Below are 13,034 nucleotides of genomic sequence, written 5' to 3' on the forward strand. Positions count from 1 at the left end.
ACATCTGTGAGCCCCATGTAAAATGGGGATTAAGACTGTGAGGCCCCCGTGGGACAACCTGATCACCTTGTAACCTCCCCAGTGCTTAGAACAGTGCTTTGCACATAGTAAGTGCTTAATAAATGTCACCATTATTATTAAGCACTTACTATGTGCCAGGCACTATGATAAGCACTGGAATGGATACAAACAGTCCCTGTCTCAATCCCCATTTTATAGATGAGGTAACTGAGGCCCAGAGAAGTGAAGGAATTTGCCCAAGGTCACACAGCAGAAAATTGAGAAGCAGCGTGGCTTAGTGGAAAGAGCATGGGCTTGGGAGTCAGAGGTCATGGGTTCTAATCCCGGCTCTGCCACTACTCAGCTGTGTGACTTCGGGCAAGTCACTTCACTTTTCTGTGACTCAGTTACCTCGTGTAACTGTAAAACGGGGATTAAGACTGTGAGCCCCACATGGGATTACCTGATTACCTTCTCTCTACCCCAGCACTTAGAACAGTGCTTGGCACATAATAAATGCTTAATAAATACCAAAAAAAAAAAAAAATTAGCGGAGCCAGGATTAGAACCCGTGGCCTTCTGACTCCCAGGACCTTTTCCCAACATCCTTCTGCTTCTCTGTTTCTCTCACCAGGGCTAAAATTCTAAAAGTATTGAATTCCCATTTTAAAGTTGAGGAACCAGAGGTCGAGAGAAGTGAAGTGGCTTGTCCAAGGTCACATAGCAGGTATGTGGCAGAGCTGGGATTAAAACCCAGCTCCTTCTGAATCACAGGACAGGGTTCTTTTCACTAGGCCATGCTACTTCAGGTGTGAAATGAGAATCGGTTGCATTTATTGAGCGCTTACTATGTGCCGGGCACAATACTAAGCCCTAAGGAGCGTAGCATATAACAGAGTTGGTAGACATGTTCCCTGCCCACACCGAGCTTACAGTCTAGAGCGGGATACAGACATCAGTATAAATAAATAAATTACTGACATGGACATGAGGGTGAAAGAAGGGAGCAAAGCCAAGTGCAAATCCAAGTGAAAGAGAAAGAATGGGTCTGTCTGAATGTATTGAGAGCTTAACTCTAGGGAGAAGTGCTGTTAAGCGCTTGCGAGGTGGATGGACGACAGCAGTATACTCAAACAGCTGCTTTGTCGTGAGCTGAACGGTGGCAACCATAAACAGAGTAGACAGCTTTAAAGACACAACGAAGCAAAGCCTCAAATAATGTGGCAGAGTCATGGACTATTGCAAAGCAGCCTCAGAATAACTGAGAATGCATTTCCCTCTCCTTGTCAAAATCAGATTATTCATATTTTGTCCAGGGTTCACCAGATTGAACCAAGATCAGGCCTCCTCAGGCTGTGTAAAAATGCTCTCCTCATAGTCCAGATACAAGTCCGTACATTTATTTGGGGGCACTTTCTGTCTGAAAAGTCAACAGTGCAAATTCTTCATCTATATTTCATAAGATCTTTTCAATTTGGGAAAGAAAGCTTTCTGAGGTCATTGGTTCCAGGTAACACATAGGAAACCCATATGTTTACAAGGTTGACAGTGGAAAGAGTCCGGGCTTTGGAGTCAGAGGTCATGGGTTCAAATCCCGACTCCACCAAGTGTCAGCTGTGTGACTTTGGGCAAGTCACTTAACTTCTCTGTGCCTCAGTTACCTCATCTGTAAAATGGGGATGAAGACTGTGAGGCCCCCGTGGGACAACCTGATCACTTTGTAACCAGCACTTAGAACAGTGCTTTGCACACAGTAAGTGCTTAATAAATGCCATCATCATTATTATTATTATTACATGCATCATTAGTTTGAAGAGAACTAGTCTCCATCATAATAAATTTTCATTTTTGTTATCAAGACATGAACCAAAAGAAGGCCCCATTATATCCGCCCTTTCCTCTCCATCCAAACCGCTACCCTGCTTGTACAAGCTCTCATCCTATCCCGTCTGGACTAGTAACAGCCTCCTCTCCGATCTCCCATCCTCCTGTCTCTCCCCACTTCAATCCATACTTCACGCTGCTGCCCGGATTGTCTTTGTCCAGAGACGCTCTGGTCATGTTACTCCCCTCCTCAAAAATCTCCAGTGGCTACCAATCAACCTACGCATCAGGCAGAAACTCCTCACCCTGGGCTTCAAGGCTGTCCATCACCTCGCCCCCTCCTACCTCACCTCCCTTCTCTCCCCCTATAGCCCAGCCCGCACCCTCCGCTCCTCCACCGCTGATCTCCTCACCGTACCTCGCTCTCACCTGTCCCGCCATCGACCCCCGGCCCACATCATCCCCCGCCCTGGAATGCCCTCCCTCTGCCCATCTGCCAAGCTAGCTCTCTTCCTCCCTTCAAGGCCCTACTGAGAGCTCACCTCCTCCAGGAGGCCTTCCCAGACTGAGCCCCCTCCTTCCTCTCCTCCTCCTCCCCCTCTCCATCCACCTGCCTTACCTCCTGCCCTTCTCCACAGCACCTGTATATATGTATACATGTTTGTACGGATTTATTACTCTATTTATTGATTTATTTTACTTGTACATATCTATTCTATTTATTTTATTTTGTTAATATGTTTTGTTTTGTTCTCTGTCTCCCCCTTCTAGACTGTGAGCCCAGTGTTGGGTAGGGACCGTCTCTATATGTTGCCAACTTGTACTTCCCAAGCACTTAGTACAGTGCTCTGCACACAGTAAGCGCTCAATAAATATGATTGATTGATACAAATGTCGTTATACACACTGACACAAGGGATTTTTCCTGAGTTTCCAAAATGCTGTAAAGTACTCAATCACCTTGCCCCCTCTTACCTGACCTCACAGCTCTCTTACTACAACCCAGCCCTCACATTTTGCTCCTCCAGTGCCAACTTACTCACTGTTCTCAGTATTGGCCATCTCACTGCCAAGCTCTTGCCCCAGTCCTGCCTCTGGCCTGGAACGCCCTTCCTCTTATCTGACAGAAAATACTCTCCCACCTTCAAAGTGCCATTGAAGGCACATCTCCCTCAAGAGGCCTTCCCTAAGCCCTCCTTTCCTCTTCTCCCACTCCCTTCTGCATCACCCTGATTTGCTCCCTTTATTCATCACTCTCTCCCCACAGCACTTACGTACAAATCAGTGATTCATTTATTTATATTAATGTCTGTCTCCCCCTCTGTAAGCTCATTGTGGGCAGGGAACCAATTTTGTTATTTTGCTTTATTGTGCTCTCTCAAGACCCTTCTCAGGTTCACACCAGGAGAGTTTCCAGGACTCTACCAGTCTTGGCTATGGGAGGGAGAGTCAAGAAGAGGAATAGCCATTCTATTCTATTCTAGCTAGGGCAATGGCTCGCTAGTGGAAGGCAATCTGCTACAAATCAAACCTTGCCTGTGTTGGGCAGCAGCAGCATGGGAGAGAGTTGAGCGTGGACCCTCAAGTTTACTGCGTGGAACAAGGCAATGGTAAACCACTTCTGTATTTTTACCAAGAAAACTCTACAGATACGCAATCAGAAATATTGCAGATGGAGATGGGGTATTATGAGAGAACTATGTTCATGGTCTCTCCATAAGGCAGAGGCAGCTCGACAGAATAAGACGAGTCTATCTCAAACTTTCGGTACAGTGCTTTGCACACAATAAGTGCTTAATAAATACATTTGATTGATTGACTGATTTTAGGACAAAATAAAGAAGAGAGTCCTAGATTCTAATGTCAGCTTTTTATGAAGACCTTGAAGCAATTGAAGTTTCTTTTTGACTGTGAGCCCCACGTGGGACAGGGGATTGTGCCCCACCTGATTAATTTGTATCTATCCCAGCCCTCCAAACAGTACTTGACACTTGTAAGTGCTTAACAAATATTATAATCATCATCATCATATAACATATACATATACACACATCGATCCGGGGGGTCTTTGCAGAGTTTCCAAAATACTTTTAAGAATAAAATGCAGGAACAATATTCTGGATTCTCATTTGAGTTGGGTTCTGTGCAGATCGAAATCTTAAATTTGAATCTTTGCAAGCATTCGAAGTTCACGGAGAAAAGCTGTAATCCACGGGGGAAATCACTTATTATCAAATCTGGCAGACTAATTTATCAATGGCAGAGAAGGCACGTGTACCGTGGAATGTTAAATCCTATCACTTCTTTAGCATCAACCATTTTACATAATTTCATTATGTAGCTAGGGCATTTGTCTATGAGCCTATTGTTGGGCACAGACCGTCTCTATATGTTGCTGGTTTGTAATAATAATAATGGTGGCATTTGTTAAGTGCTTACTGTGACAAAGCACTGTTCTAAGCGCTGGGGAATACAAGATGATCAGGTTGTCCCATGTGGGGCTCACAGTCTTCATTCCCATTTTCCAGATGAGAGGCCCAGAGAAGTAAAATGACTTGCCCAAAGTCACACAGCTGACAAGTGGCGGAGGCAGGATTAGAACCCATGACCTCTGGCTCCCAAGCCTGGACTCTTTCCACTGAGCCACGCTGCTTCTACTTGTACTTCTTTTTGTACTTCCCAAGCACTTAGTACAGTGCTCTGCATACAGTAAGTGCTCAATAAGTACGATTGAATGCATGAATTTGTCTGAAGGGGCCCTCTTAGGTTGCACTTTATGGAAAATATATATAATCCTACAGAGAAATGACAGGGGAGTGAAAGAAACACCCTCAATTGAAATGTGCCTTGCAGTTCACCAAACTTCCATCTTTCATCACGTTTCTTTCCTTCTTGATGGTTTCAAGCCTTTCCTTCCTCCAACTCGCATTTTCATAGAGACAAAAAATCAGAAGTCCTTATGATAGGTAGCCTTTGGTTTGTGAAAGTGTCCTTACAAAGCGGGTTGAAGTCCTGAGAAAGATTTAGAACTCTATGTGGTCAACAGGATAGGTGCTGTTTCATTGTGGATGGCTTTATATTTCTCAATTCAGTGGTTCTTTTTTAAAAAATTTCCCCTTGTATTGCAGACCATGGTGATTGAAGGGAGGGAGGGAGGGAGAACAGAGAAGCAGCTTGACCTAGTGGATAGAGCACGGGGTTAGGAGCCAGAGGTCATGGGTTCTAATCCTGCCTCCTCCACTTGTCAGCTGTGTGACTTTGGGCAAGTCACTTAACTTCTCTGGGCCTCAGTTACCTCATCTGTAAAATGGGATTAAGACTGTGAGCCCCATGTGGGACAACCTGATCACATTGGATCCCCCCCCCCCGCCCACCCAGCGCTTAGAACGGTGCTTGGCACATAGTAGGTGCTTAACAAATGCCATCATTAATTAATTTATAGAGCACAGACCTTGGAGTCAGAAGGTCTTACATTCTAGTTCTGGCTCCACCACTTGTCTGCTGTATAACCTTAGTTACCTCATCTGTAAAATGGGGATTAAGACTGCGAGCCCCATGTGGGACATGGACCCTGCCCAACCTGATTAGCTTCCATCTCCCCCAGCACTTAGACTAGTGCTTGGCACATTGACAGCCCTTAATAAATACCGTAAAAAAGGGAAACATTTCTGTGTGGATTATTTGAATGTTCTATTTTGGAAAATCAGTTTCTAAGAGAGGAAAATGTTGCCTTTAATTCTATCTTCTCCGGTTCCTTTTGATTGACTATCTGTGGGATTTCACCCAAATGTCTTTATCTTTGAAACATTTTGAAAGGTTCACTACCAACCTCTCATGTTCATTTGATAGGGCCTTTTTTTTTTAACACACTTTTCATTCCTTCAAACGAACTGCCTCCTAGTGATGTTAGAATGGATTAAATGTCGAGAATCCAAACTAAGGTATCAAGACCGCCTCCATGGATTGCTCTAGAGATTTCTAGGCATTTCAGGGAAGCGTTTCTGTGGTGGCCATTTTTGTGAATATTGAAGAATGTTAAGGGGATGAGCGGATAAATCATTGCTTGGGACTGCTTTGAATTCATCTCACAGTGGCCTACTGTATAAAACATGGGCTGGGGGGCGGTCAGAACAACCTGGGTTTTAATCTTGGCTCCACCACTTGCCTGCTGGGTGACCTTGGACAGTCACTTCACTTCTCTGTGCCTCAGTTACCTCACCTGTAAAATGGGGATTTCTATTGTGAGCCACATGTGGGACATGGACTGATTAGCTTGTATCTACCCCAGTGCTTAGGACATTGCCTGGCACATAGTAGGCTTAAGAAATATCATAAAAAACAAATCTCATTGTATTGCACCAAATCCACAGCTCTTAAGTAGCATGGAAAATCATCTTAACCTCTCTGGCTTTTTTTTCATATCTAAGTTTTTTTCCTCTGAGATGCTTCAATCCTGTCTTGTCCGCAAGCCCTGCTGTTGGTCCAGGGGAAAGATAAATGTCTATACGAAGAGATGAATATTGCTAATAAATGAGAAATTCTCCCCAAGAAGTTGTGATCTAGGTTGGAAAAACCTTTCCCTCCCAGGAGATTAAGCCAACTATTCTATTGTTTTAAAAATTGTAAAAATAATTGGGTTATTAAAGGGTGGGGGGTTAGCACTATAAATTTTAGGTGGTGACTCTCCCGATCCTCTTTGAATCCCTTAATCTTTGTTTTAGATGGCTCTGGTTCCAATGTTTCCAATGCTCTGCTTATCAGACTACGTGAGAGCTTTAAGGATTACAAATCTAAGTTAAATAGTAGGACTAGACTACCTCTCCTTTTCTGGGGATTCACATTCAATTGAAGCAGCATGGTATTGGGGATACAGCCCAGACCTGGGACTCAGAAGGTGATGGGTTCTAATCCTGGCTCTGCCACTTGTCTGCTGTGTGACCTTGGGCAAGTCACCTCACTTCTCTGTGTCTCAGTTACCTCATCTGTAAAATGGGGTTTAATACTATGAGCCCACATGCGATGGAAACTGTGTCCAACCCTATTTGTTTGTATCCACCCCGGTACTTAGTACAGTGCCTGACACATAGTAAGTGCTTAACAAAGATCATAATTATCCAAGATCTGAGACCGTTCCTTCGGCTCTGATACACTCCCCATTCAGCTCACTGGCCATAATGAGCAGTGTCAGTTTTTGGCATTCTCCTCATCCCCAGCAATCTGGAATTCAAGGAGTTTATTTTCTCAAAAATGTGAAGGGTACAATCACATATATCCATCATTGCAAATTGTCTTCAAACAGTCATTCACCTTGCCTCCTTCTACCTCACCTCGCTGCTCTCCTGCTACAACCCAGCCCTCACATTTCACTCCTCTAATGCCAATCTACTTACCACCCACCATTTCATCTATTTCACTGCCAACCTCTCACCCACATCCTGCCTCTGGCCTAGAACACTCTCCCTCCCTCAAATCCGACAGACAATACTCTCCTCCCTTCAAAGCCTTATTGGAGACACATCCCCTCCAAGAGGCCTTCCCCAACAAAGTCCTTATTTCCTCTTCTCCCACTCACTTCTGCATCACCCTGATTTGCTCACTTTATTCACCCCTCTGCCTGCCTCACAGCACTTAGCCCACTGTTGGGTAGGGACCGTCTTTATATGTTGCCAACTTGTACTTCCCAAGCGCTTAGTACAGTGCTCTACACACAGTAAGCACTCAATAAATACGATTGAATGAATGAATGAATGAATCCATAATTAATTTATTTACATTTATGTCTGTCCCCCCTCTAGACTAATGACAAGCATTCGAACAGTCATAATGTAGCTGGTAGATGTTGAAACTTAAAAGCAAGTGAGATTAGTTTTAAAATAACATAGTAACAATGTTAAACTACATACTGTCCTAGAGTGTAAAGTTGTTATGGGCAGGAAACTTGTCTGCTAATTCTGTTGTATTCTCCCAAGCACTGTGAGCCTGTTGTTGGGTAGGGACCGTCTCTATATGTTGCCAACTTGTACTTCCCAAGCGCTTAGTACAGTGCTCTGCACACAGTAAGCGCTCAATAAATATGATTGAATGAATGAATGAATGTGAACTTGATGTGGGGAGGGAACACATCTACCAACTCCATTTTATTGGACTCTTCCAAGTGCTTAATACAGTGCTCTGCACATGGTAAGTGCTCAGTAAGTACCATGGATTGATTGACTGAAAGACTTCCAATAACCCTTGAGATTTTCCAGCAGGAAGCAGGATATGTTCAGTCCAAGAGAGGAGAGTTGAATGTGAAGATTGAGTGGAATTCAGCATTCCTTGAAAAACACTTTTCTTTTTTGGATATTCATTAAGTCCTTACTGGATGCCAGGCACTGCAATAAAAAAAATAATAATAATGATGGTATTTGTTAAGCACTTAATATGTGCCAAGCACTGTTCTAAGCACTGGAGTAGATACAGGGTAATCAGATTGTCCCACATGGGGCTCACAGTTTTAATCCTCATTTTACAGATGAGGTAACTGAGGCACAGAGAAGTTAAGTGGCTTGTCCAAGGTCACACAGCTGTTACGTGGCAGAGCCAAGATTAGAACTCACGACCTCTGACGCCCAAGCCCGTTGTCTTTCCACTGAGCCATGCTGCTTCTCTGTACTAAATGCTGGGTCAGATCCCAAGCGCTTAGTACACTGCTCTGCACACAGTAAGTGCTCAATAAATACGATTGAATGAATGAATGAGTGAACAGGTGGATTCAGTCCATGTCCCACATGGGGCTCATAGTCTTAATCACAATTTTACAGATGAGGGAATTGAGGCACAGAGAAGTAAAGCGACTTTCCCTAGGTGGCGGAGCCTGGACCAGAACCTAGGCCTTCTGAATCCCAGGCCCATGCTCTTTCCAATAGGCCAAGCTACTTCATCATCATCATCATCAATCGTATTTATTGAGCGCTTACTATGTGCAGAGCACTGTACTAAGCGCTTGGGAAGTACAAATTGGCAACACATAGAGACAGTCCCTACCCAACAGTGGGCTCACAGTCTAAAAGGGGGAGACAGAGAACAAAACCAAACATACCAACAAAATAAAATAAATAGGATAGATATGTACAAGTAAAATAAATAAATGAATAAATAGAGTAATAAATATGTACATCCATATATACATATACTTCCCAATAATAATGTGAAAAATAAGATGATGATAATGGCAGAGTCATAAAACAAATCACAAGTGAAAGAATACAAAATGTATTTTAGGAGGTAAAGCATTTTGATGAGGGTCCAAGATCCAGTAAATTAATCTAAATACTGTAAACCTATTGCCAACTGAAATCATAATTCTGTGATCCAAAAGCAAAGTAAATATGAGTAGATAATGAATGGCTTTTAATTAGATGACAACGTACAAATTATTTTTCTAAGTGGTATTTATGGAGCACTTGCCAATAGTATTTACCATTAATAATGCTGCCCAGATCATTTTTCTATGAAAGCGTTCAGTCCATGTTTCCCTACTGCTGAATAACCTCCGGCAGTTACCCATACATCTCTGCACTGAACAGAAACTCCTTACCTACATATTTATTACTCTATTTATCTTGTACATATCTATTCTATTTATTCTATTTTGTTAGTATGTTTGGTTTTGTTCTCTGTCTCCCCCTTTTAGACTGTGAGCCCGCTGTTGGGTAGGGACTGTCTCTATGTGTTGCCGACTTGTACTTCCCAAGCGCTTAGTACAGTGCTCTGCACATAGTAAGCGCTCAATAAATACGATTGATTGATTGATTACCATCGGCTTTAAAGCCCTCCTTCACCTTGCCCTCTCCTATTCAATTCATTTGTATTTATTGAGTGCTTACCATGTGAAAATCACTGTACTGTTTGGGAGTGAAAAATACAACAGACATATTCCCTGTCCCCAGCGAGAGCACAGTCTATGGGGGAGACAGACATTAATATAAATAAATAAATGAAATACAGATACATCCATAAGTGCTGTAGGGATGGGAGGGAAGGTGAATGATTGCCGTAAGTCAGGGTGATGCAGAAGGGAATGGCAGCAGAAGAGAGGAGGGCTTAGTCAGGGAAGGCTTCTTGGAGGAGATGGGCCTCAGTTCTCTCATCTGTAAAATGAGGATTAAGACTGTGAACCCCACATGGGACAGGAACTGTGTCCAACCTGATTAGCTTGTATCTCCCCAAGCACCTAAAACAACTATTGACACATAGTTAAGCGCTTAACAAATACAATGATTATCATGATTATGATTATCCGATGACGGCCGTGAGAAGCCAATTTACCTGAAATGTAGGTTGGATTTACTGAATTTATGCATTGCTACCGAGCCTTCAGGGAATAAAAGTCTCAGAAGAGGGGGAGTCTGTTTATAATCTCTATATTCAAGGTCTGGTTCATTCATTCATTCATTTAATTGTATTTATTGAGCACTTACTATGTGCAGAGCACTGTACTAAATGCTTGGGAAGTACAAGTCGGCAACATACAGAGATGGCCCCTACCCAACAATGGGCTTACAGTCTAGAAGGGCGAGACAAACAATGAAAAGTCCCTTCAGGTTTTAATTTGCAATCCAGCAAGGATGATACTTAAACTTATTATTTATTTACTTTTTGCAAAAGCATGTTGCATCAGAAACATTCATCTGGGGCTGGGAGAGATGGATAAGAGACAAACGCATATTTTTTTTTTTAGTGAGAGATTCCAATTATGCTTGTTTTTGATCAAATATCACAAAACCACTGAGGTGGAAAGAAAATTGGCATTTGGCAATCAATGTTTGGACATTTTGAAGAAATAGATCACTCTACAATCACCTGTAATGTATCACTCGGAGCACAAAATCAATAACTTTTCAACATGCTCTAATGAAGATTAACTGTGATACAATATTTCACAGGAGAAAATGAATATGAAAGAGATTGTCCAATACAGTAATATTCCTAATGGCCCATTAGAGCTGTTGCAATAAAAGGAAGCTACCTACAGCTGATTCACTATTTTTACTCCTCCCACCAAAATCTGGAGAAAATGATTTTTTTGGCACGGATCTAAAACACATCTCCGAGCATTACGCTAACATACGAAGGGTTGTGAAATGTCCAAATAGCCTTGGATCATTGTGTCTCCCACCTCTACTGAATTGTAGTTCTGTTAAAAATTTTTTAAAAATTAAATTATGGCATTTGTTATGCACTTACTATGTGCCTAGCACTGTTCTAAGCACTGGGGTAGATAGAAGGTAATCAGGTTGGACACAGTCCCTGTCCCACACGGGACTCACAGTCTCAATTCCCATTTTGCAGATGAGGTAACAGAGGCACAGAGAAGAGATGTGACTTTCCCAAGGACACACAGCAGACAAGTGGCAGAGCGGGATTAGAACCCATGACCTTCAGACTCCCACACCCAGCCCGTGCTGTATGCACTAAGCCACGCTGCTGCTCTGTAGCGTCGTTATTTTGTCAAAGCTGAAAGAAAATTGCAGATCATGCTCTAGAGTTTCCAACTGCACTGCATTTTTAATCACATTTTTGCAAACCTGAGTGTATTTCACAGACTCCCAGGGAATCTCAAAACTCTCTGCCCGAGACTTGGTATGTGCTGTCGATCTGTTTGAGTTAAAAGGGGAAATCACTTTGTTTTGCTTAGGAATCAGCACACTTTCTTTTGGTATGTGATTGGATCTTCCACGTTAGTTCTGCCACTTCGATCAGCGAATTTTGTAATTTTATGTTGCCCTCTTGGGCAGGATTCAGCTGGCACTTAAATTGTTGACTTCGAGGGCATCAGTTCCCACACCTTCTGGGGAAAGGAAACCTGATATCATCACCATCAATGGTATTGACTGAGTGCTCACTGTGTGCAGAACACTGGTAAAATACTTGGGAAAATACAACAGAACAGACGGTAGAAACATTTTCAGTTTTGTTGTCTGTCCCACTTCTAGACTGTGAGCCTGTTGTTGGGTAGGGACCGTCTCTGTATGTTGCCGATTTGTACTTCCCAAGAGCTTGTTACAGTACTCTGCACACAATAAGTGCTCAATAAATATGATTGAATGAATGAATTTTGTCCCCACCATAAGCTTATAGCCTCGCTATGCTCTGAGATGAGGGACAACTCACTTGGTTGTCCGAGCCTCATCTAATGCCAACTAATAATGATAATGATGGTACTTTTTGAGTGCTTACTGTGTCAATCACTGTTCTAAGCACTGGAGTAGATACAAGGGTAATCAGGTTGGACACAGTCCCTGTCCCATGTGGTGCTCACATCCTTAATCCCCATTTTACAGATGAGGGAACTGAGGCAGAGAGCAGTGCATTCAATAGTATTTATATATTGATTCATTCAATCGCATTTATTGAGTGCACACAGAGCACTGTACTAAGCACTGGGGAGAGTACAATATAACAATAAACAGATACAATCCATGCCCACAATGACCTTACAGTCTAGAGGGGGGGACAGATATTAATATAAATAAAGATATATAAATAAATGACAGATACATAGAAGTGAAGGTCCAAGGTCACACAGCAGGCACATTGCAGAGGTGGGATTAGAACCCAGGTACTTCCAACTCCCAGGCCAGTGCTCTATCCACTAGGCCACACTGCTTCTCAGCTGTATTATAGTCTCCCACGTGCTTAATATGGTACTCTCCACTTCATTCATTCAATCATATTTATTGAACGCTATGTGCAGAACACTGTACTAAGCACTTGGGAAGTCCAAGTCAGCAACATATAGAGACAGTCCCTACCCAACAGCGGGCTCACATTCTAGAAGGAGACAGACAACAAAACAAAACATGTAGACAGGTGTCAAAATCGTCAGAACAAATAGAATTCTAGCCATATGCACTCAGTAAATAGCATTGAATGATTTATTCATTTGGATCAAATTCGGAAAGTGCATAGGATGAAACCCAGTTTTTGCACCAAGAGGGTACTCCCACTTTTTTTTCCAATGATATTTGTTTAGTGTTTATGTGCCAAGCACCATACGAAGCGCTGGGACAGATACAAGCTAATCAGGTTGTACACTGTCCATGTTCCACCTATCAATCAATCAATCAATCGTATTTATTGAGCGCTTACTATGTGCAGAGCACTGTACTAAGCGCTTGGGAAGTACAAATTGGCAACACATAGAGACAGTCCCTACCCAACAGTGG

The sequence above is a fragment of the Tachyglossus aculeatus genome, chromosome 24 (assembly GCF_015852505.1).
Source record: "Tachyglossus aculeatus isolate mTacAcu1 chromosome 24, mTacAcu1.pri, whole genome shotgun sequence".
NCBI classification, from domain to species: Eukaryota; Metazoa; Chordata; class Mammalia; order Monotremata; family Tachyglossidae; genus Tachyglossus; species Tachyglossus aculeatus.